Source organism: Vicugna pacos, unplaced genomic scaffold (genome assembly GCF_048564905.1).
Source record: "Vicugna pacos unplaced genomic scaffold, VicPac4 scaffold_15, whole genome shotgun sequence".
NCBI classification, from domain to species: Eukaryota; Metazoa; Chordata; class Mammalia; order Artiodactyla; family Camelidae; genus Vicugna; species Vicugna pacos.
In genome coordinates this window covers 3,248,832-3,276,178 of record NW_027328736.1, presented here as the reverse complement: position 1 = coordinate 3,276,178, position 27,347 = coordinate 3,248,832, and the positions used below count along the sequence as shown (strand labels likewise).

The 27,347-nt window shown below is 48.2% G+C and overlaps 1 long non-coding RNA gene and 1 pseudogene across 2 annotated transcripts; one reads left to right on the top strand and one right to left on the bottom strand.

Moving 5' to 3' along the window:
- Positions 1 to 3,287: 3,287 nt before the first annotated feature.
- On the top strand, positions 3,288 to 25,916 carry LOC140692704 (F-box/WD repeat-containing protein 10-like; annotated as a pseudogene).
- Positions 22,932 to 23,778, bottom strand: LOC140692698 (uncharacterized). Of its 2 annotated transcripts, none has more exons than XR_012068282.1 (3): positions 23,741 to 23,778; positions 23,500 to 23,587; positions 22,932 to 23,161 (listed from the first exon to the last, which is right to left on the bottom strand). It is a non-coding gene; the product is annotated as an uncharacterized lncRNA (long non-coding RNA). The 2 variants fall into 2 exon arrangements; XR_012068281.1 differs by having other exon boundaries at positions 23,123 to 23,199.
- Positions 25,917 to 27,347: the final 1,431 nt, after the last annotated feature.

Here is a 27,347-nt window from a genome sequence, read left to right as displayed (position 1 = left end):
AGTGAGCGGCAGAGCTGGGATTCAAACCCGGGGGTACTTTAACTACCACTCACCCTGCCCTTCCCCTCAGGTCACGGGCATTATGTGTAGGGGATCATCACATCATGAACCACAGATGTGGGGGTGGGGTGTCTCACACCCTCGATCTCTGTGCGCCCCTGCAGGGCGTCCACGATCACGTGCCTCCCACAGATGAGGAGCAGTGGGGGCTCAGAGGGTCTCAGGGCTTGCCCAAGGCCACAGCCCTAGCACCAAACTGATGGGATTCCATCTCTCTCTGACTCCCAAGGCTGGGGCCTCGTGTGTGCAGTCAAGGCTAAGCTGGATTGTGTAACTGCTTCCTTGCTGTCTGTCAGCCTCACGGGATTAACAATCCTAATTTATTTGGACCTTTCGGAACCGGCCCCTCTCAGTTTGTAGCATCTCTGGGGGTAACGTGCCCCTCGTATCCTCAGACATTTTGGGCCTCCTTCCTCCGGGTGCCCCTCCTTGGCCTGGCCTTCCTGCTGGGTTAGATGCTAAGCCACTGTCACCTTTTCTCCAAGTGTCTCAGAAGGGCTTGTCCTGTTAGAAGTGGTCGCCTTCCCAGCCTGATTCCTGTCCCCACCCCAACCTTTTATGGGACTGTCACTGCCAACCAGCCCGGTGATGACTTTGGTCACCTTTCTCTAACAGTTGCGGGTCTCTGGCGTGGGCGCTGGAAATGCTCACAGTATTGCAAACCTTTTGGTTGAATTGAGGGTAGTAACAGTAACAGCAGCAGAGACACGGGTCTCACATACTTGATCTAATCCTGAAAGGCAGCTGTAACTTTTACTATCCGGCTTCATCTCTGCTGTCCTCATAATCAGTAAGATGGAGAAGTGGAGGCTCAGAGAAGCCAGGCAGCTCACTCGAGATCCTACAGCTCCCAGGTACCAGGATCAGTGTGTGAGCTAGTCCTGTCTAAAGGAGACTTGTCCCAGTGTATCCTCAAAGCTCTTTTCTGGGCTGCCCAGCATGTGCAAGGGCCCTGTGGTTGCAGTGGTGAGCTGGGGGCTGTCTTCAGGGTGTAGTCTGTTACAGTCATTTTTCCTATCTTAGCAGTGTGTTTTTATTAGTTACTGTGAAAAGTGTCAAATCTATGAAAAGCTGAAGGAATTGAAAAGTGAACACTCATATGCTCTTCACCCGTGTTTGCCAGTTATCAGCATCTTGTTACATTTACGCACTATACACATACACAGTATGTGTGTGTGTATTGTGTGTGTGTGTGTGTGTGTGTGTGTGTGTACGCATTTATTTTTCTGGCTGAAACTTCCAGGAATGGAGAAGCACAGACACTTCATCCTGAATACGCCAGCATTTAGGAGTGATTTCAAACTGTTTTCTCTGGAATCTGGGTTCTCTGGAGCAGCTACTAATTTAAATTTTGTGCAGTTTGAAGCCTGTGTAAGACAGTCTCTGTCGTCTTTATCCTCACTCGAAAGGTCTTGTTGCCAGGAGAGCTCAGTTGTCCTCAACGATCACCTTCCTAACAAGGCAACATTTGAACTTACAAGTTTTCACTAAAAGAATATCACTATGTCTATGTTACATAATGTGCTTTCACAGAAGATATGACTTGCAAACAGGTTTTGCTCTAAAAAAGTTTTGGAAAGCCCAGTGAGCTCTGGGCTCCTTCTGGGCCAGCACTGCCAGCACTGCCAGCAGAGGCTTCGGCTGGGGACCCCGGGGGCCTTGCGCACTCTCAGGTTTGGCTGTCACGGCCTGTCATCACTCGTGAGTGGATCATAAGCTAGGGCCAAAGGGTAAAGACCCCATGAATCTTCAAGGAATTCGTTTTCATGTCATTTTTCCTTTAAAGAACTACGTGCATACTCGTTTCTTCACGTGCAGCTCAGTGTATGTACGTGCGCACACATAAACATTGTAGTGGACGTTGGTTATTTGGCCACCCAGAATAATGATCCGCATGACAATAACGTTGATGAGGACACTGCAACAGAAGTTGGCGTTTATTGAGGGCTAAATATGCACCAGGCAGTCTTCTGAGGGCTTTGCATGTCATACCTCATTTAATCCTCACATTGACTCTGAAGTAGGGACCACTGTCATCCCCATTTTACAGACAGGAACACTGGAGCATAAAGGATTAAGTTGTGAATGAAAAAAAAATATTGCAGCCATATCAGTAAACAAAGGATGCTGTGCCCATCAAGTCATCAGCTGCTACCACCGCCCCCAACAGTGAGCGGGGGAACTCGGTGCAGACAAGCAGGCAGCCCGGCCTCTGCTGCCACCCCTAGCCTTGCCCACTGAGGGCACTCAGGATGTGGAAGAACAGGACACAGGCCCTAAGTATCTAGGTGCTGGGCAAAGGAATGATTTCAGCGAGCCCAGACCTTTGCACCTTCCCATACATAGAAAATCACTGAATTCCTTCACTTGAGATGTCTGGTTTTCTTTAATCAACAGTAATCCCTTAATGTTCTGATTAGCTGGTCTTGGTTGCAAAAACTCCTGTATATCCTGGCTTCTCTCGTGCCTCTTTGAAACACATAGAGCGATCGGAGAGGTTGCCTCCCGGGCTCGAGTCCTCAGGCCTGAATCCCCAGAAAGACCGCCAAATAAAACAGAATTCTCAACATTCAGGTTGTGCATTTTATTTCAGTGACAAAGTAATGTGCCTGTATTCACAGAGCTAGTAAGTAGCTGGCTGGGCTCTGAGCCCAGGAGTCCAACTGCAGACCCCACACTCCCCACTGCTCAGCTGTGCCGTCTCCCAGACACCTGGGTGGGCGTGTGATTGAGGCTGGAAGTTCCCAGACATGTTCTCAGGCCCACTTAAATTTTATCTACCAAGAATTTTCCCTGCAGGGGTTTCTGGTTAGCATTCAAAAGCAGTCAAGTAACTTAAATATATACAAAACATTTGTGTTTCCACTCTGATGATGAGTTAAGAAGATGGTTAGAAACATACTCAGGATCACTGGGACAGCCACCATATAACCCAAATCTCCAGACCAAAGAAGGTACCATCTAATTGTGTATTCACAAATGTTTAAAAGTCATTAACAGCAGCACAGTGGAAGCTCAACACCAGGCTCCACCACATTTTTTTCCCGTTCAAAGGGATCTGGACTAACTCTATTTCTATTGTTCTAGAAATGAGATGACCAGCTCTTTCAGAATATACAGCAACTGCCTCCACCTAAGCAGCGCCAGGCTTAGGAGTTTTACGGTAAAGCCATGTTTCCAAGGAGGTCAGTACAGAAAGCCAGAGTCTACCGGCAGTTTCTGGGAGAGAGAAGCTTTCCATCCATCTCAGAGGTTAACTTTTCCTTTGGGAGATGTTTATAATAGCAAAGGCTCAACTGGGATATTTATCAGCCTCTCCTGTTCCTCTCGGGTTTGGTGGTGTTGACAACGGGCAGGGATAAAATGAGCCGGTCATCTCAGGACCATGGAAAACCTGGAATCGAGGCTCAGGAATGCCCCCTATTTTCGGTGTGAGAAGGGGAAAGACTCTGTCCCCATGTGCCAGAAGTGTGAGGCGTGCGTCCTGGCCTGGAAGGTCTTCTCCACCAAAGAGTGGTTCCAACGGGTGGGCGAGGTGTCCCGGAGGAGGTTTCTGGTCAGCGTCCTGGCGCAGCTGGATAGCTTGTATTTGTTGCACTATTTCCAAAACATCCTTCAGACCACGCAGGGGAAGGATTTCATCTACCACAGGTCCCGGGTCAACGTCAGCAAGAAGGAGGGGAGAGTTGTCAAGTCCTCCTTGAACCAGATGCTGGACAAGACGGTGGAACAGGAGATGAGGGAGATCTTGCGCTGGTTTGGGAACAGCTCCCACCGGACGAAGGCCAGTTACACGCTCTTGCTGCTGCAGATGTGCGACCCCAAGTTACTGCTGCTGCCACCAACGTCATCGGAGCCCTGTTGCTGAGAGAGCAGACACCACCTCAGGTAAGCACGGCCACAAGTGGAGAGGGGAGCCCCTGGAGACCAGAAGGCCGGACCTCAGAAGCCTGTAAAGGGGCAGGAGGGGCAGACAGGCCTAGGTAGATGGGGGTTTTCCAGGTTGCGGAACAGACTTCTTTGTCCTGACACCTGATCCTGTTTGCCAAAGGCGAACCTGCTGAGTATGTCTTCCTTCTGGAAAATTATGAAATGACAAATGCAGGAGGAACTTTCAGCTGGCCTCTAGGATGGACGTCTGCATCCCTTACACCCAGAAATGGCTGCTTTGTGCATTTGCTACTTATGCTGGTGTGGGTCCTGCCTCAGCTGGTTTGAGATTGAAGCTGGTGAGGGACTGAAGTGGGTTTGTGGGGATGCAAAGGGGACACTGCTGAATTGTTTTGTCCTTCCATTTGCACCGTACAGAGACCAGGCAAAGAGGTCAAAACCCGGGGCTTTTCTTCATTCGTTCCACTGTATTCCTTGCTTGTGCATGAAATCCAGCCTTGAAGTGGAGTTTATCCGAGGCTGGAGGTGCAGAGGGGCCGCGTGTGGACATTAGGAACCCCCGCCCGACCGCCGGGGCAGCTGTTCTCAGTGGTGCATGTGTCAGAGTCATTGCAAGGGCTTGTAACACACAGGTGCCCGGGGCCCTCCCCAGCAGGTGTGATGTGGGCCGAGAGCCTGCGTTTCTCACCAGTTCCCAGCAGACACGGATGCTGGTCTGAGGACCTCACTCAGGTAGGACAATGGCCTAGGGTGTCGGTGAGAAGGTCTTGGAAATGTTGCGCCAGCTGGACCAGGGCAGCAAAAGCAATCATAAAGGAGCCAAGGGCCTGGGGACTGCAGGGGGTCCGGGAAGGGGAGTCCAGCACGGGAGGCAGAGGCGTGGCAGGGTGAGAGGGGCTGGTTGTGACGTCAGACAGAGTTTGAGCTCTTGAGGGCGGGGGATTCCTAATGTCCATGAGACCTGATCTGCGGACTAATAGCAATCCAAGGGAGTTTAAAGTTACCTGACTTTGGGGGCAGCTAGATCCTGATCTATGCACCTGATGTCTTTGGTGTGTCTTTGGAGGTAAAGGAATGATCGTCTGGAATGCAGAAATGGTGGGAAAACCAGAGAATCTTCTTAGTTAGATTAGAGATTGACCGGGTCCGACTCCTTCACGTTATAGGTAAATAAGCCAAAGTTCAGGGACCCTGAGGGACTTGGCCATGGTCACCCTGTCAGGGGCTTGGAAACCAGGCCTCCTTTCCTGAGCATCTCCTGCGAGCGATGCTACCCTCCTGACAGGGCGTCTGCCACGCACCTGCCGTGGGCTGTGGTTCTCCCCACCCAGGAATCAGCTCCTGGTGTTAAAGGTTGTGTAAGTCCAGTTACAGACTGGGGTAACCTTCCCCTTTCCCTGGGAGAGCTTGTCTCTTAAAAAGTTCACTTTTCTAATTTGGTTCAAGGGTGTTTATTCATATTGTTGCAAAACATTAAGCAAGAGCTTCAGGAAAGCAGCCCCTTGTCCAGCGCCTTCCTTCCACACGCAGGGCTGGCTCCTTCTCTCCCCCCCGCCCCCCCCACCCCGTGTATGGAGCTCTGATCAGTCTTGCACGCAGGTGGGCTGGCAGAGACTAATAGGCTTTCTGCAATTCTTGTGCATTTTGTGTCACTGGCCTGGTCCATTCTGTGTAGACTTGAAAGAACCCAGTAGAAGTAAAACCACCTCTCTCCACCACTTTCTCTCCACACACCTCCTTAAAGAGCCCCTCGTCCTGCTCTTTTGTTTTTCAGGGTTCGATCATGATGCCAGCAAAGTGTTTTTCTTCCCTGAGAAAGGCTGTAGCCCCACCCCGCCGTGTGAGGCCTCACAAGTCTGCGGGGCGGGCAGAACCAGGAACACAGACTTCCCCTTGTCCACCAAAACCTCAGGAAAAGCAGGCTTGCAGGAGATCATGCCAGGGGGAGCAGCTGCTGCAGGTAAGCCAGCTTGCCGCAAGGACGCTGCTGGAGGTGACACGGGGGTCCCAGTGGAGTTGGGGGTGGCAGTGCAGTAGCCTCTGGGGAGGACAGATTTGGGCAACGAACATTCACTTGGGGTTACAGTGGGCTTGTTTAACCGCACACATGGTCGGGGAGAAGCAACGATTAAAATCAGTTGGTGTGACCCTAAATCTCTGTCTGCCCCGGGCCATGCTCCCTCACCCAGCCCCTGACCTCTGGCACCCAGGAGGGGGAACACCTCCAGAATCCAACCCACCAGCGTCTGTTTTTGCAGCACTGGATTCAGTCCTGAGGTGGAAATGGAAGCAGTGGGGGATGGGCCCTGACCTCAAGGCCATCCTCGGTTGGTGTTTGAAGTAAGATGTATACGTGAAATGATTACAAAAAACACAAGGCACCGATTTTAAAACGCTTTTTATATGGAGAATTTCAGATGCTCACCATCACCCATGTAACCCTCATCCTCAGCCTCAGTGATTATCAACATCTTATATCTTATTTCAGCCATCCCTCTCTTAAAAAAATTTTTTTTATTGACGTGTAGTTGATTCAGTGTTAGTTTCAGGTGTACAGCAGTGTGATTCAGTTACACATTTACATTGACATATATATTTTCTTTTCAGATTCTGTTCCATTATAGGTTTTTATAAGAAATTGAATATAGTTCCCTGTGCTGGACAGTAGAACCTTGTTGTTTATATATTTTATATGAAGTAATGTGTGTCTGTTAAGCCCCAAACCCTAATTTATCCCTCCCCACCCTCCCCTCTTTGGTAACCAGTTTGTCCTCTATTTCCGTGAGTCTGTTTTTGGTTTGTGAATAGAATTTTTATCTTTTTTTTTAAGATTCCACATATAAGCGACATCACGTGATACTTGTCTTTCTCTGTATGACTTACTTCACTCAATGTGATAACCTCTAGGTGCATCCATGCTGCTGCAAATCATCCCCCTCTTTTCAAATTAAGCCTTTTTCTGGTTGGGATCGTTTAAAGGGAGCTGCAGACACAGCCGTTTCACCAGCAGGGCAGTCAGCACGGCAGAGACGGCCTTGAGCTGGGAAGGCTGAAGACGGCTCGTGCGTTTGGTTCGGGAAGTTCTGTTTCCATTTTGGCAGAAGAAACGAGCAAACTCCAGTGGCCTGAGGGTTGACCCTGATGAGCTCTATTTTGGGGAGAGCTTCTGGCGAGGACTCGCTCTTGCCCTGGAGTCTCACGAAGCCACCCCAACTGTGCCCCTTTCTCCAGCTTCCCTCTAGAAGGGCAGTGGAAGAGTTCGCTCCAGTGCACTTCCAAGATGAACAGACTGTTTTCTGGAAAAGCAAGGGTGTCCAAAGCAGGGTCGGCCCCTGACGGCCTGCCGGTGGACCTCCATGCTGTCCGGGAGCTATCGTCCGGGGTCAGCCGGTACCAGGACTTCATCCGTCACCTGCCTGTCCACCTCTCCAAGCGTATCCTAAGTATGCGGGGCCTTTTGGGGGATTTCTCAAGAGACCTCCCATCCCCAGTGGGGGGAGGTTCCCAGGTCCCCGTCCTGTTTTCCAGGCATGCTGGATAAGAACAGCTTGAACAGGTGTGCGTCTGTGAGCCAGCACTGGGCGGCGCTGGTGCAGCAGGTCAAGGCGGACCTGTCAACGCACAACTTCATCCAGCACCAGATCACCTTCCTACAGGTACTTCCTGTCTGGGAGGCGACAGCCTTGGACCAGCCTCACTGCCTCGCCGAGGCCGGCCTGGCTGTGAGCCTTTCCACCTGCTGTGGACGCTGAGCTGGCCTCCTGCTCCACGTTGGTGCTTCCTCACTGTCTTTTTGTTCCATTTGCCCTCCCACTGTCAGTGCACCTGGCAGGGACCACACGTGCAGAAACCTTGCAGGAAGAGAGACACAGAGCCTTTCTGAGACCTCACAAAGCAGGGACTTTCCGCAGGGAGCCACATCGTGGCTCATGCAGTAAGAGAGCCTCGTGTGGTACACGGACGTTCACAAGGCCACGAAGTCTACTTTTAGGTTAAAATGCAATTTTCCCCAGATATTAACCATCTCTGGCAATTGTACTTCTGTTTCTTGCCTGAAGCCTGAGCCTAAATCATGGGTTCTTGGTAGCCTGGAGTTTTCCCAGCAGAGAGAGCTGACAGGAGACAGAGGAGGCAGGCCAGGCTCGGGAAGCTGGGAACCGCCCGCCACCTCTCACACGCCCCCCCAGACCTTTGGTGTCGTTTTCCTCCTGAGGCCTGTCTGCACGCACCACTGGCCTAACTGGCCGGGCCCAGGCCTTCCTTGGCCAGACCTTACCCGTCTTTCAGATCCTGCCAAGCACCGGTGTTTCCTCTCTCAGAGTGTAAGAACTAAGAGTAGCCGTGTTCTGTTATTCCCCGCCCAGGGGTCCTACACCAGGGGAATAGACCCTCATTATGCCAACAAAGTCTCCATCCCGGTTCCTAAAGTGGTGGACAATGGGAAGCACCTGAGAGTGAAAAATCAGAAATGGAAACTGAGAATGAAGGTGGGTTCCAGTGGCATCTGGGGCAGGCGATTGTGAGCGTCCATTCTTATTGGGCACTGAAGGCTGAAGTTCGGCCCTGGCCCTCACTTAACCATGCAGGGTGTGGGAGGACATGGCTATAGCATGTGGGTGTGTTTTTGGCTTCCTGCTAGCATGGCTGCTAGTTCCTGTATTTTGAGGTTTAAAAGTGTGGCTGGGAAGAAAATTGGAAGTCTGGTTGAGTCAGCTGTGCCAGAATTTAGCACTCCTGGGGGCCACAGCTACTCAGGAAGTGAGTGATGGAAGGAGGGAGGGAGGGAGGAGGAAGGAAGGGAGGAAAGATGGAAGGAATATTGGAAAAGAATGAGGAGCATGCTGTTTAGACTTGACAAAATCGGCTTCCCCTCTCTGAGGCTCAGACAGCTTGTCTATAAAATGATGAGAACACTTTGGGGGCATGTGATGTGCTTTGTGAGGCTGCTTTGTGAGGCTGCTGCAGGGGGAAGTGAAGGCTGCAGGTGTGCAGAAACTTAGCCATACAAGTGCCTGGGGTGTGTAGGCGTAATTTCACGTGTGACTTGAGTCTCTCCGGACCGTCACGAATACACGATGTGACTGTGAAGCTGCGGTGAAACGGCCAGTCAGGGGGCACCTGCAGCTTTATTGTGCATGCATTCTGATTTCCTGGTTGTGAGCTCATCTTTGGAAAAGTTGTGCTGTTGCTGACATCACAAGTTCCTGAAACCGGAGGTGGAAGAATTAGGACCCCTGACTCAAAATTTTCTCCTTTGTGGGTTCCTTGTGCTTGCCGGCCCCTCCCCATCACCATGCAGCAGCGTCCACAGCCTTAAGAAGAGGAGTCGCGGGCCCCTGGCTCCTTGCCAGGGGAGGCTCTCGGGGATGTGTGTCTGGGCCCTGGGTCAAGCTGCCGCTGTACTTTGACTGCAGATTTTCCCTTGTTAGAGTGACTACAACCTGTGGACCACATACCAGAGCCAGGAAACTCAGCAGGTCCAGATGGAGGAGAGGAATGTCTTCTGCGGGACTTACAATATCCGCATTCTCTCTGACACGTAGGTACGGGGGCCAGAATCCAGGTCTCCAGGGACCCTTGAATTACCACACTGGCTTAGGGTCTCCACGACCCTCGCTCACCTGGAGAGGCAGTGGTCCCTCCACCCCACAAGCTCCAGCTCCAGAACAGCACGAGACCCCATTTGGGGAATAGGTGCTTGATTGTTGCACCTTTCCTGGCAGCAGCTGGAGGATGCTCTCCCCTTATAAACTTGGGGTGGACTGACCAACGACCTTTTGCACACACACGAAATATTTTAAAACTGTATTTATTGCTTTATTCTAATTTTAGAAGTAATATATATTTATTGGGAAAAAATCCACTAAAAGCCAGAAAATGTCTAGAGAAAAGGAAAGTTGTCCCACGGCCTTGCCACACAGAGATAACTACCATTGACATTGCTGTTGATCCTAGAATTTCTTCTTTGCGTGTATGGACACATATTTTAAGGAGATGCAGGGCTGTGCTGCGCCCCCGACTTCAGCAGAGCACTGGAATGTCTGTCCATGGCAAATATGAAAATGGCATTTGTGATAACTGTGGGGTGTGACTTCATTTAAATAGTCCAGAAGAAGCCCCATTAATAATCAACTTTCTGCTCTGCTTTAGACCTAGGAGTCACTTTTTATTCATAAAGTTTTGGGAAGGCCATCTCTGTTTTATTTTTGGCCATGAACCTCACTAACAAGTTGCATTTTGACCACCAGGAGGGGGAAGACAGAGCAGGCAGGGGGAAGGCAAAGTTGAGTTTTTACGGAGAGCATGGTGATACGTGCTCTTCAGAAGAGAGGATGACAGCTCGAACTCTAGAAATGACAAATGGAATGAGGACAAAAACGTCAGGATTTGCTCCTCATATTCAGGGTGACTATAAATCCCTGTTTACTGGAACAATCCCACTTCACTCTGTGGTCCTTGAATTAATAATAGTGTCTCCTTTCACAATGAAAAAAATCTCACTTTGGACAATAAATTATTCAGTCATCCTGCTCATATTCCATCTATTTGCTGATGCTCTTATGATTGGAAAATTAATTCAACTCACCCTGTTTCACAGACTATCAGCTCATTGAGGGGCAAGGTCCATCCATACCCTATTCATCTTTGAATTTCCCATTAGCACCTGTTAGCCCAGGACTTTGCTCCTAAAATATGCCGAGTAGATGTCGGTTAAAGGGGGGAAAAGATGGAAACAGTGGGATGTGCAGTGGGTCTAGGGCTTCCCAATTGTGTTCATCTGAGGTTTTCCATGAAAAAAGGTTTACACGGTCTAACAAGTTGGGAAATGCTACGACTCTTTTATCTCCCTTGGGGACTTGTCATACATTAGCAGAATTAAGAAAAAAACAGTCTGGCCTTTTGTCCTTAGGTTTTAAATCTACCTGAAGTAGGCTTTTGTTATGGTGTGAGGTGGGGGCTCCACCAGGGCCTGCTGACACGAGGTCTAGCCTTCTTCTGCCTCCGGTGTTGGAAGGCCCCAGGTTTTCCGTCCTCCCACTGCTGCAGGTTACAGGCACTGGGCTGAGGGAGTTCCAGGAAGGACACCAACCCTTCCTTCATTACTCATCCTTCCACCCCGGCAACTCAGGTGGGACTGAAGCAGAATCATCCACTACTCTGGGGGAGACTTGCTAGCTGTGTCCTCCAAACGGAAGATCCAGCTTCTGGACGTCATACAAGTGAAGGAGGTCCCCATCACACTCCGAGGCCATGCCAGGAGCGTCCACGCCCTCTTCCTGTGTGAGGAGGACAACTTTCTTCTGAGTGGGAGTTATGACCTGAGCATCAGGTGAGCAGTCCCCAGCACCCCCAGGCCTGAAGGCGGCTCATGGAAGAAGCATGCATGCTCTTACCTTTTCATATTTATGCAAAAGTTATCCTAAATGGTACTGACTTCTAGAACAACCCACCTTTTTTTTTGGCAAGATAAAAACCAAGAATTTGTATATTGTTTAAACTTTGAATGAGATAAATTTATAACAATTTTCTAGCTGAAGACTGAATCAGAAAGTGTCTTCTGTTTAGCATTCTTAGATGAAGGCATAACTGATATTTCTTTTGATAGATTCCTTCAAGGGAAAGCAGTTTTTTTGTGAGTAGAAATATAGTATAGAAGCAAAGTAGTGTTTAAAAATGTATATATACATATATTTTAAAACAATATAATAAACACCCATGTGCTCATTACTCAGGCCAAGAAACAGATCATCCCCAGTCCCCAAACCCCACTGTGTGCCTCTCTTTTACTGCTTCTTTTTCCCTCCCAGCCCGAGGTAAGGGCATCCTAAATTCATGCTAATTATTCCCTTGTGTTTCTTTATAGATTTGCTGCTTATTTATATATCTCCAAACACATTAACTACTTTTGTCCATTTTTTGTACATAACATAAGTGGAATTGTATTTTAAAACTTCATCTCTACTTGATTCTTGCACTGAACTATGATTTTGAGATTCATCCGTATGATGTAGGTAGCAATAATTAATTTTCACAGAGATACAGTATTTGATTGGATGAATACATCATAACTGATTAATTCTTCTGTTGATGGAGGTGTGCATTGTTCATAGTTCTTTATTCTTTCAAAGATGTTCTTGGATGGGCTCCTGGGACCCACGTGCATCAGTTTTCTATTGTTTATTGAGGTATAATTGACATATAACGTATTCGTTTTAGGTGGACAATATAGTGATTTCATATATGCATATATTGCATAATGATTACCACAGCTTACTTTAGTTTTGTCCATCACTACATATAGTTTTACAATTTTTTTCTTGTGACGAGAACTTTCAAGATCTACTCTCTTAGCAACTTTCAAATATACGACACAGTATTGTTAACTATAGTTCATGAGTGTTTTTTTTAAATTGTAGTTGACTTACAATGTTATGTTAGTTTCAGGTGTACAACATAATGATTAGTATTTTTACAGTTTCTACTCCATTTAAAGTCGTTATGGGGGGAAGGTATTGCTCAGTGGCACAGGGCACGCCTAATATGCACAAGGTCCTGAGTTCAATTCCCAGTACCTCCATTAAGAATAAATAAATAAATTAAAAAGCTAATTACTCCCCCGCAATATAAAGTTGTTACAAAACATTGGCTATGTTCCCTGTGCTACACATCAACACATGAATGAATAGAGAGATGTGGTATGTGTGTGTGTGTGTGTGTGTGTATAGATATATAATATTACTCAGCTATAAAAAGAATGGAATTTTACTATTTAAGATCCATCTGGAGAAGGGAGAGTTTTTCCATAAATGGTATGTAGATAACTGGATATCCAAATACAGAGAGGAAAAAGAAAAATAAATGGGGCCCCTACCTCATTTGATAACAAAATCAGTTTCAGGTAGATTTAAGGCCTAAAGATGAAAGGCAAAACTATTTTTTTTTAATTTTAAAAAACACATTCCTGAGTAATTTCTTTATGACTTTAAGGTAAGAAAGGGTTTACTAAACATGTCAAATCAACAAGGTCTACTACATTTAGGTTAAAGATTTCTGTTCATCAAAAGATACCATAGATGAGTCTTAAATGGAAGAATACATTTGCAGCACAAAGATAAAGAATTAGTTATCTAGGAAACTCGAAAACTCGTATGAATTAATAAGAAAAGGATAAATAAGTCAACAGATACATAGACCAAACAAAAAACAAGAAAATGAAAACTGAACAGGAATTTCATAGGAGAGGAAGCGCAAATGGTTCCAGAACATGTTGTGGTGACACTTCTTACCCCGAGTAATGCCCCTTGTCTGGCGGCACCGCAGTTTGTTTATTCTTACATCTGCTGAAGGACATCTTATTTGCTTCTAAGTTTTAGCAGTAAAGCTACTATAAACATCCGTTTGCAGGGTTTTTTTCTAGTTTTGTGGGAAATCACCAACTGTCCTCCCACGTGGCTGTAGTACCATTTTGCTTTCCCACCTCCATTAAAAAAAAACACTAACAATAAATAAACAAAGAGGAGACTTCTTCCCGCGGGGGCGGGCCTGTGCACCTGAGGGTGTTCAGCAGCATCCTCGGACCCTACGTGCTCCATGCCAGTGGCACCTCCCCCCCGACTTGTGCCCACCAGAAATGTTGCCAGACATTGTCAGAGGTCCCCCGGGCGTGGAAATCACCCCGGCTGACAGTCACTGCATTCGTGTATTTACTCCTGCACAAAAACCCTGTGAGGTGACTGCTATTATTATCATTTCCATTTTATCAGTGAGGAAATGAAGCGTACCTGAAAATGAAGCAACTTGCCCAAAGTCACACCTACTAGGTGCTGCAACCGGGAATCAGATCCAGGCCTTGGACTCATGAAACTGCCGCCTTCCAGCCACCTGCTGATCTAAAGGAGCCCTAGACAGGATGGTCCTCAGAGAGTCTCAAAAGCTTTTTTTTTTTTTGCTTGATTCCTGCAGGTACTGGGATCTGAAAAGTGGGGCTTGCATATGAAACTTCAGTGGCCACCAGGGCACCATCACGTGCATGGATGTGTATAAGACCAGGCTTGTGTCTGGAGCAAAAGATTGCCAGGTCAAAGGTGAGAAAGAAATGGCTCACAGCTTCTAAGAAGCTCCCCCAAGTCCGTGGGTTGCCAGAGGACTTGCTTTGCCCATTTCTAGTTCTTTCCTCTTTGTTTGTTTGTTTTTTGGTGGGGAGGTAATTGGGTTTATTTTTAAACTTTTTAATGGAGGGACTGGACTGGGGATTGAGCCCAGGACCTTGTTCATGTTAAGCACACGCTCTACCGCTTGAGCTATACCCTCCTCTTGCTTTGCTCATGTCTATAGGCCGTCCTTCATCCTGCCACCTACCCATCCATGTATCCAGTGATCCACTCACTTATTGGCTATTTGCTGAACACTAGATGCCGTGGTAGGTGGTAAGGGAGGAAAATGAACATGATATGGCTCTTTTGACATGGCCTTTAATCTCCTCCAGAGGCTCCTGGTCTCTTAATGGAGACAGATAAGTGAATATATAAGGGGGGACAGTAACATGTGATAGTACAATAGTAACATGTAAGAAATCCCAGCCCCACCCCCAGAGCCTCCATGAGGAAACATAGCCCTGATGACACCTTGCCTTTAGCCTTGTGAGGTCGTGCTGAACTTCTGTGAGCTAATGCATCTGCTGTTTTCAGCCCCTAAGTGGGTGGCAATCTGTTACAGCAGCAAATAGAACGCTAACACGTTGAGTGTGGGATTCCCAGGCAGAGGCAAGTGCATCAACGTGGAGGTTATCCATTATAATAAGACGTGGAAGCCCAGGTGTGGATGAGATTTCCTCTGCAACGTAGGAGGGAAGAGCGAAGAGAAGGGAAGCCAGGGCCCCGGAAGCCACTGCATGTTAGGAGCAGGTGGAAGGAGGTGGTGGGAAAGGGACTGTGGGTGGCGTCACAGGTGCCAACGCTCAGACCCACCTGGGAGCCTCACTCCTGACCCCTTCTCCTTCCTCAACTGACCGACAGTCTCCTTGCCGTGACTGCCTTGAGGAGTGCGACAGGAAGGATGCAGGATGAGGGTCTGAAGATGGAAGGGCGGACAGGGCCTCCGACCCAGCTGAGTGAGTCTTGGATGGGGGGCACCAGCAGGGCCGGAACTGGGATGGGGGAGTCAGGCCCTCACTTCTGGTGCAGAATTTAAGGGGACACCAAAACACTCAGTAACCAAGACACATATTTTAATGCAGTATTTGAAAAGTCAAAATCAACATGCAAAATACACGATGAAAAAATAACCCGAGGACCTCTCACTTCACCCTAATCCTGGCCCAGATCCCAGCCTGCCTGTTTTCCCTGTGCTCCCCCTACCTGCCAGGGTTCCTGAAACAGAACAAAAACAGAGACAGTGAATTCTTTAAAACAGGGCGCCTTCCCAGTGGATCTTTTAATTCATCTTCAATTTTCCCATTTCTAGTTTGATAAAAGGGGCAGCATGTATGTAAAAACTTAGTGCAGAAAAGCGTGCTAACGTAGTTAGGGTTCATGGTTAAGAGCATGGCCTCCAGACCCAGTTTCCCTGCGTTTGAATCTGGCTCGATCTGCTTACCGCCTGTGTGGTCTAGAGTGGGTTCCTCAACCTCTCTGTGCCTCGGTTTCCTCACCTGTCCGGTGAGGACTAATAACAGCACTGGCTCATGGAGGAGGTTTGCTGCACGTCAGGCGCTTGCAATGGCGCCCAGTCCACCGTCAGCGCGGGGTGAGGATCGGCTGTGGTTGCTCAGTATTCAGTCCGAGCTTACACATTCTGTTGCCTACAGAAGCAGAAGGCACTCTGGGGGCTGACAGAGCCGACTTCAGTGTCCTCACCCTTGAATTCGGTGCCCACTCTCAGTGTCTTCCTTCAAGCTCGGTTCTCCCACCCCCCGTCGACCCGCACATCCGCCCAGTGCTCGCAGTCCGGGAGGAAGTGCTCCAGCCCCGTCTACAGAGAAGCAGCAGTGAACCTGCCCCCGTGATGACAATCTCTCGGTAGTAAAATTCCAGAGTCAGAATCAGAAATACTTAAATGTGTAAGAGCAGAGACAGCTTTCTTCTCTTTGGGGGCCAGAAGGTGGGGGTCAGGAGAGTAGCATCTGGAGGGATGATGACACCACAGATATGCTACGATTGTCCTGAAGTTTGAGCGTTTTCCAGGCTTGAGGAGGAGGCCCAGTGGAGATGAGCTGTCCAGCTCTCAGACCCTGAGGCTAAGTTTCAGGGTCAGAGCCAAGGTCTGTGCCCGGCTGGCTCTCCCAGGGAGTGTGACTGGGGGCCCTGTGTTGCAGGAACACAGACTAGGGGTGAGCCTGTGGCCTGTGCTGGGCCAGGTGAAGCCTTCTGGGATCTGACCTCCAGGGCTAGGCTGGTCTGAGCTTCTGTGATGGGGTGTGGACCCCCACCATCACCCTCTCCATGCACCTGTCCCCCCCACCTTCCTCTCTCCCCCCCCCCACCCTTCCAGAGTGGGATATCGAGACAGGGAGGTGCCTGAAGACCTTTAAACACAAAGACCCCATCCTGGCCACCAGGATCAATGACACATACATTGTGAGCAGCTGTGAGAGAGGCGTGGTCAAGGTGTGGCACACCATCACCGCCCAGCTGGTCAAGGTGAGAGGGCGGGCGGGTCATGGGGTGGGGGCACCAGGAGTGAGGGACGGGAGGACACTGATCAACTTCCTCCAGGTAGCGCCCCAGACCACCCTAGAGCAGCTGAGTACAGTCGCCAAAAGGGTGGTCCGGGGAAGGGGAAGTCTCCCTGCCCCCCAGGTAGGGGCCATTCTGAGACTGGACAAAGCCACAACTGTCCTCCTCCTTACTCTCTCATGAGAACATTGACTGCCTCAAAATTATTAAATGTTCACACCCCAAAACTGTTCTTGCGGGATTTGAAACCCCCTGGCCCTAGCCAGTGGTGGTGAGACATCGCTTGTGCCAGGAACTCAGTGTCACAGCGAGCTGGTCTGACTGGTGGCTCTTTCCCACTGGTGATGTTGTCGCTGCAGTCTGACCGGCAGCTGCAGGCACTGGGATGCCCCAGGGGCCTCTGGGTCCTGCTGAGGAATGAGGGATGGAATCCTGTCCCCTTCCCTGTCTGGCAGCAGAGGAAGGGAAACTTTAACACTCTCTGGCACTCCGGGAAGACGGGGCCTGCCCCGCCACAGACCTGCCGGGAGCAGCTCTCTCCCTGATCACATTCCTGCTCAACTGGGGGAGAAATCTCTGCATGAAGGAGGCACGGGCCCTACTGGCCTTCTTAGAGCAAAATTCAGGTCGGCTCAGGTACACACCGAGTGGGTGGTCGTCACGGATCGGTGGAGTGTGGCTCTGGGACTCATATGAAGACGCCCCCAGTCTGTGCTGAAGGTGGGCTGAAAACAGGGGCATGCTTTCTTGCAGACTCTCAATGGCCATGAGGGAAACGTGAAGTGTCTGTTCTTTGACCAGTGACATCTCCTCTCGGGCAGCGCCGACGGCCTGGTCATGGCCTGGAGCATGGTGGGGAAGTACGAGCGATGCCTCATGGCCTTCAAGCATCCCAAGTAGGTGCCAAGGAAGCCCTGGCTGAAGTCCTGAGCCCTCCTTTTCCCTCAGAGCCTAGACGGTGCCCTCTGGCCAATCGGTCCCTGTGCTGGCCTTCTGTCCCTCGGCTCTGACCCACTCCTGCTTTCCTCCTCTTATACCTGTTACCCAGCTTGGCCGCCCCCTCTCCTGCCCTCACTTGTTTCTCTTAAGAAATCATAATACTCGGTGTGGATTTTGAGAAGTTACTGAAGTTTTATGCTTATGGAACACGTGATAAATGTGTATGTATTAGATATCAAATGTATGAATATTGGTAGTACTGTCCCAAATGATGCCAGTTCCAGTCAACTTAAAATTCTTGGAACTGGTCTTTAGCCCAGGAGGTTTGTGTTCACAAAAGCTTAAACTTGTCCAAGTGCCAGAAGTTTAAAAGCCACTTACGGGCTTAGAGAAGGATCTCCCTTAAAACCCGTGAGCTAGATTCCATTCCAGGACAGCAAATGGATTCCATTTCACTCTTCCAGTCCTGGTTTAGGGGTGGTGGCTACGTGGAGACAATTGAGAAGTAGGCTGAGGTCACAGCTAAACTTATTTAGCAAAGGCACTGTGGTCCGTTAGTGGTTGTGCAATGGTCATGGGTTTGCAGCTGCTCAAAGCCACTGCTGTTCAGCGTGAGCAATGCTTCTTCCCCTGAGTGCAGGCTAAGGAATCCCAGGGAACTAACCGCGGTCCTAATTGATTGAAGGAGTAAATAGGTCTTCCAGAAGGATCTCTCAGGGGATAGTTATTTGGTGCAACATGACCCCAGATTCCCTTGCAGCCTCCCAGGAACCTCTTGAACAGGCAGGCTGGCCCTGTGGGTGGGGGAAGGGAACATGCGTGCACGTGTGTATGCTGTCTGGGGTACATGACTGCCTTGCTGACAGGTGGCTGTCAGGAAGGGCCAGTGTTCAGTGATTTATCCACCCTCCAGGTGAGTATTGGTAAGCCTCTTAGCATGTCACCTGGATTCTCAAACCTTGACCTCAAGGAGGACTCCCCTGAATATTGTGACTGTACATTTCCCAGACCTTCCAGGCATGATTCGGTAGGACTTAGTAAAGCTCCTGAAAAATAAATCCTTCCCGGCAAACTCATCAGTCTGTTCTCCATTTCATCAATCCGTGATCCTCCCTCTCCACCTCAGCTACGAGACCGTTTTAGACCATTTCCACTTCCATCGAATGACAGCCCCAACACACCATTCACATTGGTTCTTGATACCTTGTGCAGTTACAGCAAATCTGGAGGACACGGTCCACGATCTCAGCGGCAGGGCCTCCTCTCCCACCATCTGAAGTAGTGCTGTGTATGTGTAAATGCTCAATGAATATTTCTAATTGATGGACAATGAGGACTAACTTGACAGATTGCCTTTCTGGAGAGGTCTAATGAGTGGACTAAAACCCCTTTTTTGGCTATGAAACAGGTGAAAAAACAGATATATTTGCTCTTGGTCCTTCATGAAAGAAGGACCAGAGAAAGTGGGCTCTTTCCTGTCCTCTTGGGCCAACATTTTTTTCTTCATCCAAAATTAAGCTTCTGCATACAGTTTGGGAGAGAATGGATAAGAGGAATGAAATTAGAGGGTGCAAAGCAGGGCTGACAAAAATGATGCTGCTTAGAAAAGCTTCTGGACTCTGTAGTGACTTTTTTTAAACCTTTATTCCTTAATGTCTTTCCACGGCTAGTATTGTAATAATGTGTATGCATTCATAATTGTTGTATCTCCTTGATAAATTCATCCTTTTACATTATTTAATGTTCTTTTTTGTCTCTATTAACAATTCTGTAAAAGTCTATTTTGTGTGATGTTAATATAGCGATCCAGTCTCTTTTGGTATCAAGTATCTTTTTCCATTCTTTTACCTTCAACATATTTGTGTCTTTGAATCTAAAGGGAGCCTCCCATAGACAGCATATAGTTGGATTGTGTTCTTGATCCTTTCTTCCATGTCTGCCTTTTAATTGAAGAGTTTAATCCCTTTACATTAAGTGTAAAATGGACTTACTCTACCATTTTGCTTTTTGTTTTCTATAGTCTTATGTATTTGTTTTGTTTTGTTTTGTTTTGTTTCTCAAGTCTTCTGTTAAAATAGATGATTTAAAGTCTTTGTCTAGAATTTCCAACCATTGGGCTTCATTGGTGGCCGGCACTGTGACCAAACTGTAGGCAAAAGAACTGCAGAATAGGGAGAGAGAGTACGGCTGTGTGTTGAGGGTTGATGGTTCCCACCCAGAATTAAAAAATGATGACACACATCGTTTCCATCGTTTCATGACCCCTGCCTCCCCACCATACACAAAACGCCCCAATGACAGACAAACGCAAGCAGTTTACCAGAAGGTGGGTACTGCCCGTTGCTCTGTTCCCTTCCAGGGAGGTGCTCCACGTGGCCCTTCTCTTCCTCCGGGTCATCAGTGCCTGTGCAGACGGCAAGATCCGCATTTACAATTTCCTAAATGGGAACTGCCTGAAGGTGATGAAGGCCAATGGCAGAGGTGATCCTGTGCTGTCCTTCTTTATTCAGGGCAACAGGTGGGTGGTCGGTGTGGAGGTCAGAGCCCTGAGCCGCTCTGTTTGGATGAGTTTTTCCCTCCTCTGGGACTCTGGCCCCGGATTTGTCAGCAGCAGGAGAGGCGGGCAGTGCTCCCCTCCAGCTTTGGCTGCAGTGGAGTAATAGGCTGACTCTATGAGTTGGGGACTCATCCATGGGACTTCGCACAAAACTCAGCAATCAGGGATCATGTTACTCTTCCTTTGCTCGGGTGTCTGATCAAATCACGTGATGGGTGCAGTTCGGTGTTGCTACGGGGACTGTGGTTCTGCAGACCTGCAACCCCTGCTGCTCCCTGGCCGCGTGTTCAGCCTGAGAGCTGCACCGGCTGTCTCCTGGTCTCACTTCCATTGCAGAGACTTACAGGACGGTGGGGGGTGGCACTGGCAGGCGGCCAATGTCCGGGGGGCAGAACTGAGTTTACAGAAACCAGAACCGTGACTACACGACTTGTACATAATACTCTGTGTGTTATATGCTTCACTTCACATATGATATTACGTGAAAATACCCAACTATACTGATCTTTTACATTCTCCCACAGGCTCGCTTGAGGCATCACCTAATCACTTCCAACCACATTGCCTTCCTTTTAATGAAACTTTATTTGTACTTTTTACCATCTTAAAGGACGAGGTGCTAGTAACAAGGCTCAGTAAATTAATTCTTTTCAGATACGAACTAATTTGAAAAAAGCCATTTAATAAAGGTCCCCTCTGACCTTTTCTCGTTTGTGACATCCAAAGAGAGACTTCAGCTTGAGTGAAAATAAGTCTGGAAGAGATTTCTAATTGGAATGATTCCCTGAATTCCATTCCAGCCTTTCCAAAAACAAGTCACTTTTACAGAGTTTACGCTGCCAGAGAGTCTTAACATTGCAGCCTTTTGGAGCAGAAAGGAACCTGCACGTAGCATTTCCATGTCTTGCTTATGGTTGAAAGCGGTGCTTTATGGGTGCCAGGAGCCCCAGGACCCAGTGGGTGGGTGGGAAGCGATGTTGGGGGCCCCGGGTTAGGAACTCTTTTTCCCTACAGCGGCCTGACAGTGGGGATTAGGGAAGATGGAAATCCTCCTGCTTTACAAAGTGCAGGCATTCTGTCTGAATGCAGAGCACACACAGAGACCTTGGAGTGACGGAGTGAAGGAGCGTGCCGGCAGGCAGTGAGGGCTTGAGGCCTCCCCATTACAGACTTCTCCACATTCCTCAGGGCAGAGACGCGGCGTGTGGCTGCTGTGCTTAAAAAAAAAAGGAGTGAATTTCAAGACATCTGTGTGCAGAGTAGCTAAGCCTTCTGCCTCGGGCACCCCAGGTACTTGGCGCCCACTCCAGGAACAGAAATTCATTTAAAAATATTTTAACCCAAGAAGCGAAGTAATCAGAATGTATGTGCCTTGCTCACATTTAATTTTTAAGGAAAACAGCTACAGAGCTAACGACCCCCTGCTGCACGGCCGGCTGCCTCTCTCCTCTCTAGACCCTCCAGCGACCTGCACCGCCCTGTCTGTGGCACTGATCCCTCGGCCTCAGGACTGGGCACAACAGTAGTCCAAGTGCTATCTGGAAGCTGGGAAGTGGTGGCCTCCCAATCTTGTTGCTTTGGTTCCAGGATGGTGATCAACACGGAGAGCAATGTTCTCATGTTCCAGTTCGAGAATATAAAGTAGCAGTACCCCCTGGAACGGGCCAAACAGAAGACCAGGGACAAAGAGGAAGACAGGGAAGAAAACGGCCTCACAGAAGTTCTCTCCAAGTCCAGCACTCAGATCTACAGCCCTAGGGACTCTCTATCCAGCAAACAAGTAGCCCAGGAGTCCCTGTTAAGCAAACCTCACAAGTCCTGCATCTCTCTGAAGGCATCCAGGTCACCTACAGGTAAGAGAACAAAATCCCAGGCAGCCTGAGTGGTGCCCAGTGGAGCAGGTGAGGACGTGCCAGGACCAGTTTCTCTGCGGGATATCTTGGCTAATGGATTCTTGCTGATATAAATCCCAACCTTTAGGGAAGGTGAGAGCCATTCTCTCCCATCTAACAATTTGTTAGCCGGCTCCAGGGAATCTGATTTTCCAAGGACCAAGTTTTCCAACTTATTAGAGTCTTCCTACGGTAGACAAGACTAGCGCACAATACTTGCCATCAAAACAAAAGCCAAACAATCAACATCCTCCCCCCATGCCCCGAATCCAAATATACAGTGCATAATCATTTGCTTAGGACAGAGACAAGATATGCTATACTGCAGAAAAGTGTTCTCTGCAGAATGTATTCTCTCTAGACCTCCGATCGATAGCGTGCGTACCTGGAAAATACTGGATCAACAGATTGCCTCCAAGACTGTCACACCGGAAGTGGTTAGGACAGAGGTTGGAGAGTTTTAAATAATGCTTAGAGCTTGATAATCAGTAGGAAAGGTGAGTGGTGGTGGCAGGGGGTGGAGGAGGTCAGGAGGTGATCTAGACACATCTTAGGCTCCAGGTGACTACCGACTTTCATGGGATGACACGGTAACAAAGAGATCGTTCGAGTGAAAATCAGTTGAATGATCAGCTACACCCCGTTTATTCATACCTAATTGGATTATGCAATTACGACAGCTTCCCCCCACCCCGATCGTCATTCAGCACCGTTAACGGAAGCAGCTCTGAGTCAAGGAAAGCCAAAGCCACCCCGAAGAGACGGCAGGAAGAGAATGAGTCCCAGGGACGCAAACGGCAGGGGTGGCCAGCGGGAGCAAGAGACTTCGGAAGCAAAACCCCTCCCCGGAGGTAAGAAAGGTGAGGCTCCATTCATAACCAGTGCGGTGAGATCCAGCCTCTCTCTCTGTCTCTGCTCAGCCTGGTTTTTCAGCAGGTCCACCAGTAAGTCTGCTTATCTTTGATTCAGCGTGAATAAAATGCCCAGCTTCTCCCAAGAGTGACTGGTTTCCCTTAACTGTCCCATTACTACCTTCAGGCCATGCAGAGTGAGAGCCTTTCTGAGACGAGCTTCGAGCTGCTGGCTCTCCGGGCGCCTCCTCACTTCTGGGACCCTTGTGTCATCAGCCTGAGCCAGGAGTGCAGCAGCTGGAGAGAAGAGGCAGCCAGGCTGACTTCAGAGGGCGCTGCAGGGGATTCATGAGGGAGGAGCTAGGTTGGGGGGCAGTGCTATGCAAATGAGATGGGGAGGTGACGGAGAGAGGTGGGGAAGGGGCTTTTAAGAAGAGTCACTGGACACCATGAATGGGATGTCCCTTTGTTGGTTCTGAGCGGCTTTGGCAAAGATTTAAAATGCCTTTCAAATATTTTTGGCTGATAAGTAGTGTTTCTTTGAATCAAACTCACCGCAGAGACTAGTTTTGAGGCAACGGTAAGACAATTGAGTTTTATGAGGTCTATACTATAGCCAGCATCCTTGTACATACCTGTGTCCGTACCTGTACAGGTGTAAACCTTGCAGGGTAAAGTCCTAGGAGTGGCTTCGCTGGGCCAGAGGATAATTGCATTTACAATCTGGAAAGATGTTGCCATGTTGTCCTTAAAAACCGCCTTGTCAACTCACTCTCCCACCACCAATGCTTGCACACTCCCACTGCCCCGAAGCCAACATGGGGTGATATCCATCAATTTGCACTTGCTCACATGACATGTAAAAACGGTACTTGCCTTTCTTTAAGGTTGATCACTAACAAGCTAAATGTCCATCTGTGGGCAATAATTAAGTAGATGATGACGAATCTGTACCATGGAGTATCACATGACAGCGAAAAATGGATGAGGAAGTGCATACGTTGGAAAGAGATCCACAATATATCACTATACGAAAAAAAGACAAGTTAATGAACAATGAGCACATCACAATTCCTTTTAATAGAAGGAGAAGAACTGCGTTTTGTCCACAGAATCATTTATTCTGGAATTCAAAGGAGAACGGGGACTATGTTAACATCTTAATTCCATTTAGTTTTATATGTTTTAATAAACTTATTTAATTAACAAAGTAAAGACCAGAACAACATTTGAAGTTTCATCCCATCTTAGTATGCCCATACACAGATATCTGGGGATAAAATCTATTTGGTCAAGGAGAATTATACACTGTTATAACAGTATAAAAGCAACACACCATTGTGTTTTCTTTTCTGGTTACAGATTGGTGTCTAGGGTGCAGACTGTACTCGCTAGGACAGACAGGACAAGATGACTTCTGCTTTTCATGACTCAGTCTTTCCTTTTGTAATACGGGGATCATGTTTCCAGTGTGTCTGTGGGGTACTGCAAGGATTGAAAGGCCCGAGTGAGAGGCATAGATTTGCTCACCTTTGAAGACATCCTTGCTAACCAAAGGGTCTGGCACCTTGGGGGTCCTGACCCTAAGGTAGTATGCCAGAGTGAATCTCTTGTCCTGGTCAGTGGCTTTTGGAGCAGCAGCTATTGTTCAAAACATTTTGGGAAGACCTGTTCAGGAACTGTCTTTTGGGCATGTGATCCTTTCCATTTTCCAGGGGTGACACATTATCTGAAGGCAGTTTTGATTTTGAGAAACATCCAAAGATCATTTGGAGTCCACTTTGATTAAGAAGGTGGAGATCAAGATTTACAATATGACTTTTATTTAGAAATCTGTTACTAAAAATTTATAAGGCCTATGAAAGAGGGGTGAAGATCATTCTCTCAGGGAAGTTTTAAGAATGGGTGGATTACATATGTTCCTTCCAAAATGTGCATACCTAGAGGTTAATACACACCAGTACACAAATACTAGTGTATTTGTTTAAAACTTATGTTAAATCTGTTACAATTTCTGGTCTCATGAAGAATTTTTGGTCACACGATGACAGTGTGTCCGCTGGGCAATAAAGACCTTGGTCTGAGGAGCAGTTAGAAGGAATTTAAATTTCATGCATAAGTACTTAAGTTTCTCATGAAACACTGTTTCTTTCCTTTTTTTTTTTTTTTAGAAAAACCAGATGATGTGGAGAAAGTACCAAAAAAAGGACAAGTAAGAACTTCTGCAGATTTGATCAACCGCTCAAAGAAAAACTCCTGACACGTCCCTATGTCTCCTGACCAGTTCCTCCTGACAGTGAACGCCCTGAAGAAAGCCCATAATTCCGGGGAGTTTGCCTATCCCTGTAGGCCCCAAGCCCAGGTCACTGATGCCTGGGGACCTTCAATTTCATACCCTAGGAAGGTCCTGAGTTTTAAGGGAAAATCAGTCCAACGTGAAGTTGATCGGCTGAGATTCAGCAACCCTTCCATAGATGTGAAACAAACCAGCATTCCCCTCGAAATCCAGAAGCTTCAGCCCAACCTGAAGAATTCTCTGCACAGTCCCAGAGTGCAATCCACCCTACCCCAGCCCGTGCTCGTCCACCCTAGGCTCGCTGGCAGCGTACAGGGTGAAGACGGGGCGACCAGTTCAGTTGATGGGATGGTGCACAGCTTCAGCCCCTTAACTAGCTCGCAGGTCATCAAACCAAACCGCATGCTGGCCCCGCCGGTGGGCATGGCGGCCCAGGCTGCTGAGAAAGACGGGCCTCACTTCTGCAAGGCCCTGGACCCCTTCTGGGTGAACACCCAGTTCATGCTGTGGACTGTGAAGGAGCAGAAGGAGTATGGGGAGGCCATGGTGAAGGAGTATCAGGCCAGAAAGCCTGCTGGAGTGGTCAACCCAGAAAAGGCCAGCAAAGCTGCCTGGATCCGGAAGATCGAAGGCCTGCCCATAGACAATTTCATGAAGCAAGGAAAAACCACAGCCCCTGAACTTGGACAAAACATATTTATCTGAACCAGCCTTGGGAGGTTACAATATCTTACAATAAATAGAAAACCAAGTGGATTATTGGTGTTTGGCCCCCTTTTTGGGTTTATTTGTCATTTCTCTCTCCCTCTCTTTTTTCTTTTTTGACTGTTCCCTAGCAATTAATGTGGGGACTCAATTATTTTCCTACAAGCCAAAGAACTGATATTTTCAAAGTAAGAAAACAGAGGGAGGCTGGGTGAGATCAGCATCTGTATTCCCACTGAAAACCACCCAGCGAAACACAGGGAGGCCGCTTTCACTGGTGGGGATGGGGAAGGGGTTTTTGGAAATTAAATACCACTCATCATTACCAGTTTAGTGTTATCATTTCTTCCAGAAAATGAACTGGATTATATTCAGAAAAATGGGCTGAATTTCCCTGGTATTTTTGTATGGAAGCCTGATGAAGGTCAGTGAGTTCAATTAAGAATCTGAGAGAAGCCCTCAAATTGCATCTTTCCTCTCCAGGGCTAACGCCTATGGAAGAGAATTAAGTACCTTCGCCCTCTCTACATTCATATCGAGTGTGTCGAGGTTGCTACTTAAACCTGCAGAGGCTGGTGTCAGGTACCAGGCAGGTAGTTTAGAGAGTGCAGCCCAGCACAGGGGCTGTGGCCCACTGGAGAGCTCAAGCCCGTCCAAAGAGGGCAGCTCCTACTCAGCAGCTCAGAATGGCCACAGGATGGAAACAATCCAACCAGAATGCAGGACGAAACCAACAAAAACCCAACCCCACAAAACCCCACAACCCACACACTGGGTGGGCCACCAAAACCCCGGCATAGGCAGAGTAGATACACACATATGGTCTCTGCGTTTCACCACTGTTTGTCAGGCTTTCTCTCCTTTGAGATTTTTTTCTCCATTATTAGGATGTCAGGTTTAAAGCAGCACTGGCAAATCGCCATGTAAAAACTGTGATTTGAATGGAAAGAACCTCCTCAATTCAGGAAACACGTTATTCCACGAGTCTTCTGATGGCAGTCTGCCCATAGGCGGGGCAAATAGCATCTTGTTATAATCACAGTTTCAAAGATGACACAGAGTCTCTGAATTTCAGGTCCTTCACAGGGCAAGATCACATCATTAGTGCCTAAACTTAAAACAGTAATAAGAATAACATCCTCTATTTAGCAGGACTTACCCTGTAAGGGTACCGTTAGCATCCCCACCTTACCACTGAGGTAGGGAAGGACGCACAGAGAGGTAGGTTAGCTAGCTAGATAACTGGTAAGTGGAGGAGCCGGGACAAACCCAGGGGCTCAGACTCCAGGGCCTACTCTCTCAGCCTCTCCCTCCGTACTGTCTTCTGGGGTCTATATTCCTCCCATAAGAATACCCTCCCTGTTTAGAGTCCTCCTGCCTTGTTCTTCGTAATAACTGTTTACCCCTTCGCAGGAGAGTATCTTTTTTTCTTCAATTGTTTCTAAAATTTAAGGTACAAAAGAAATACTGTAGGCAGTACAC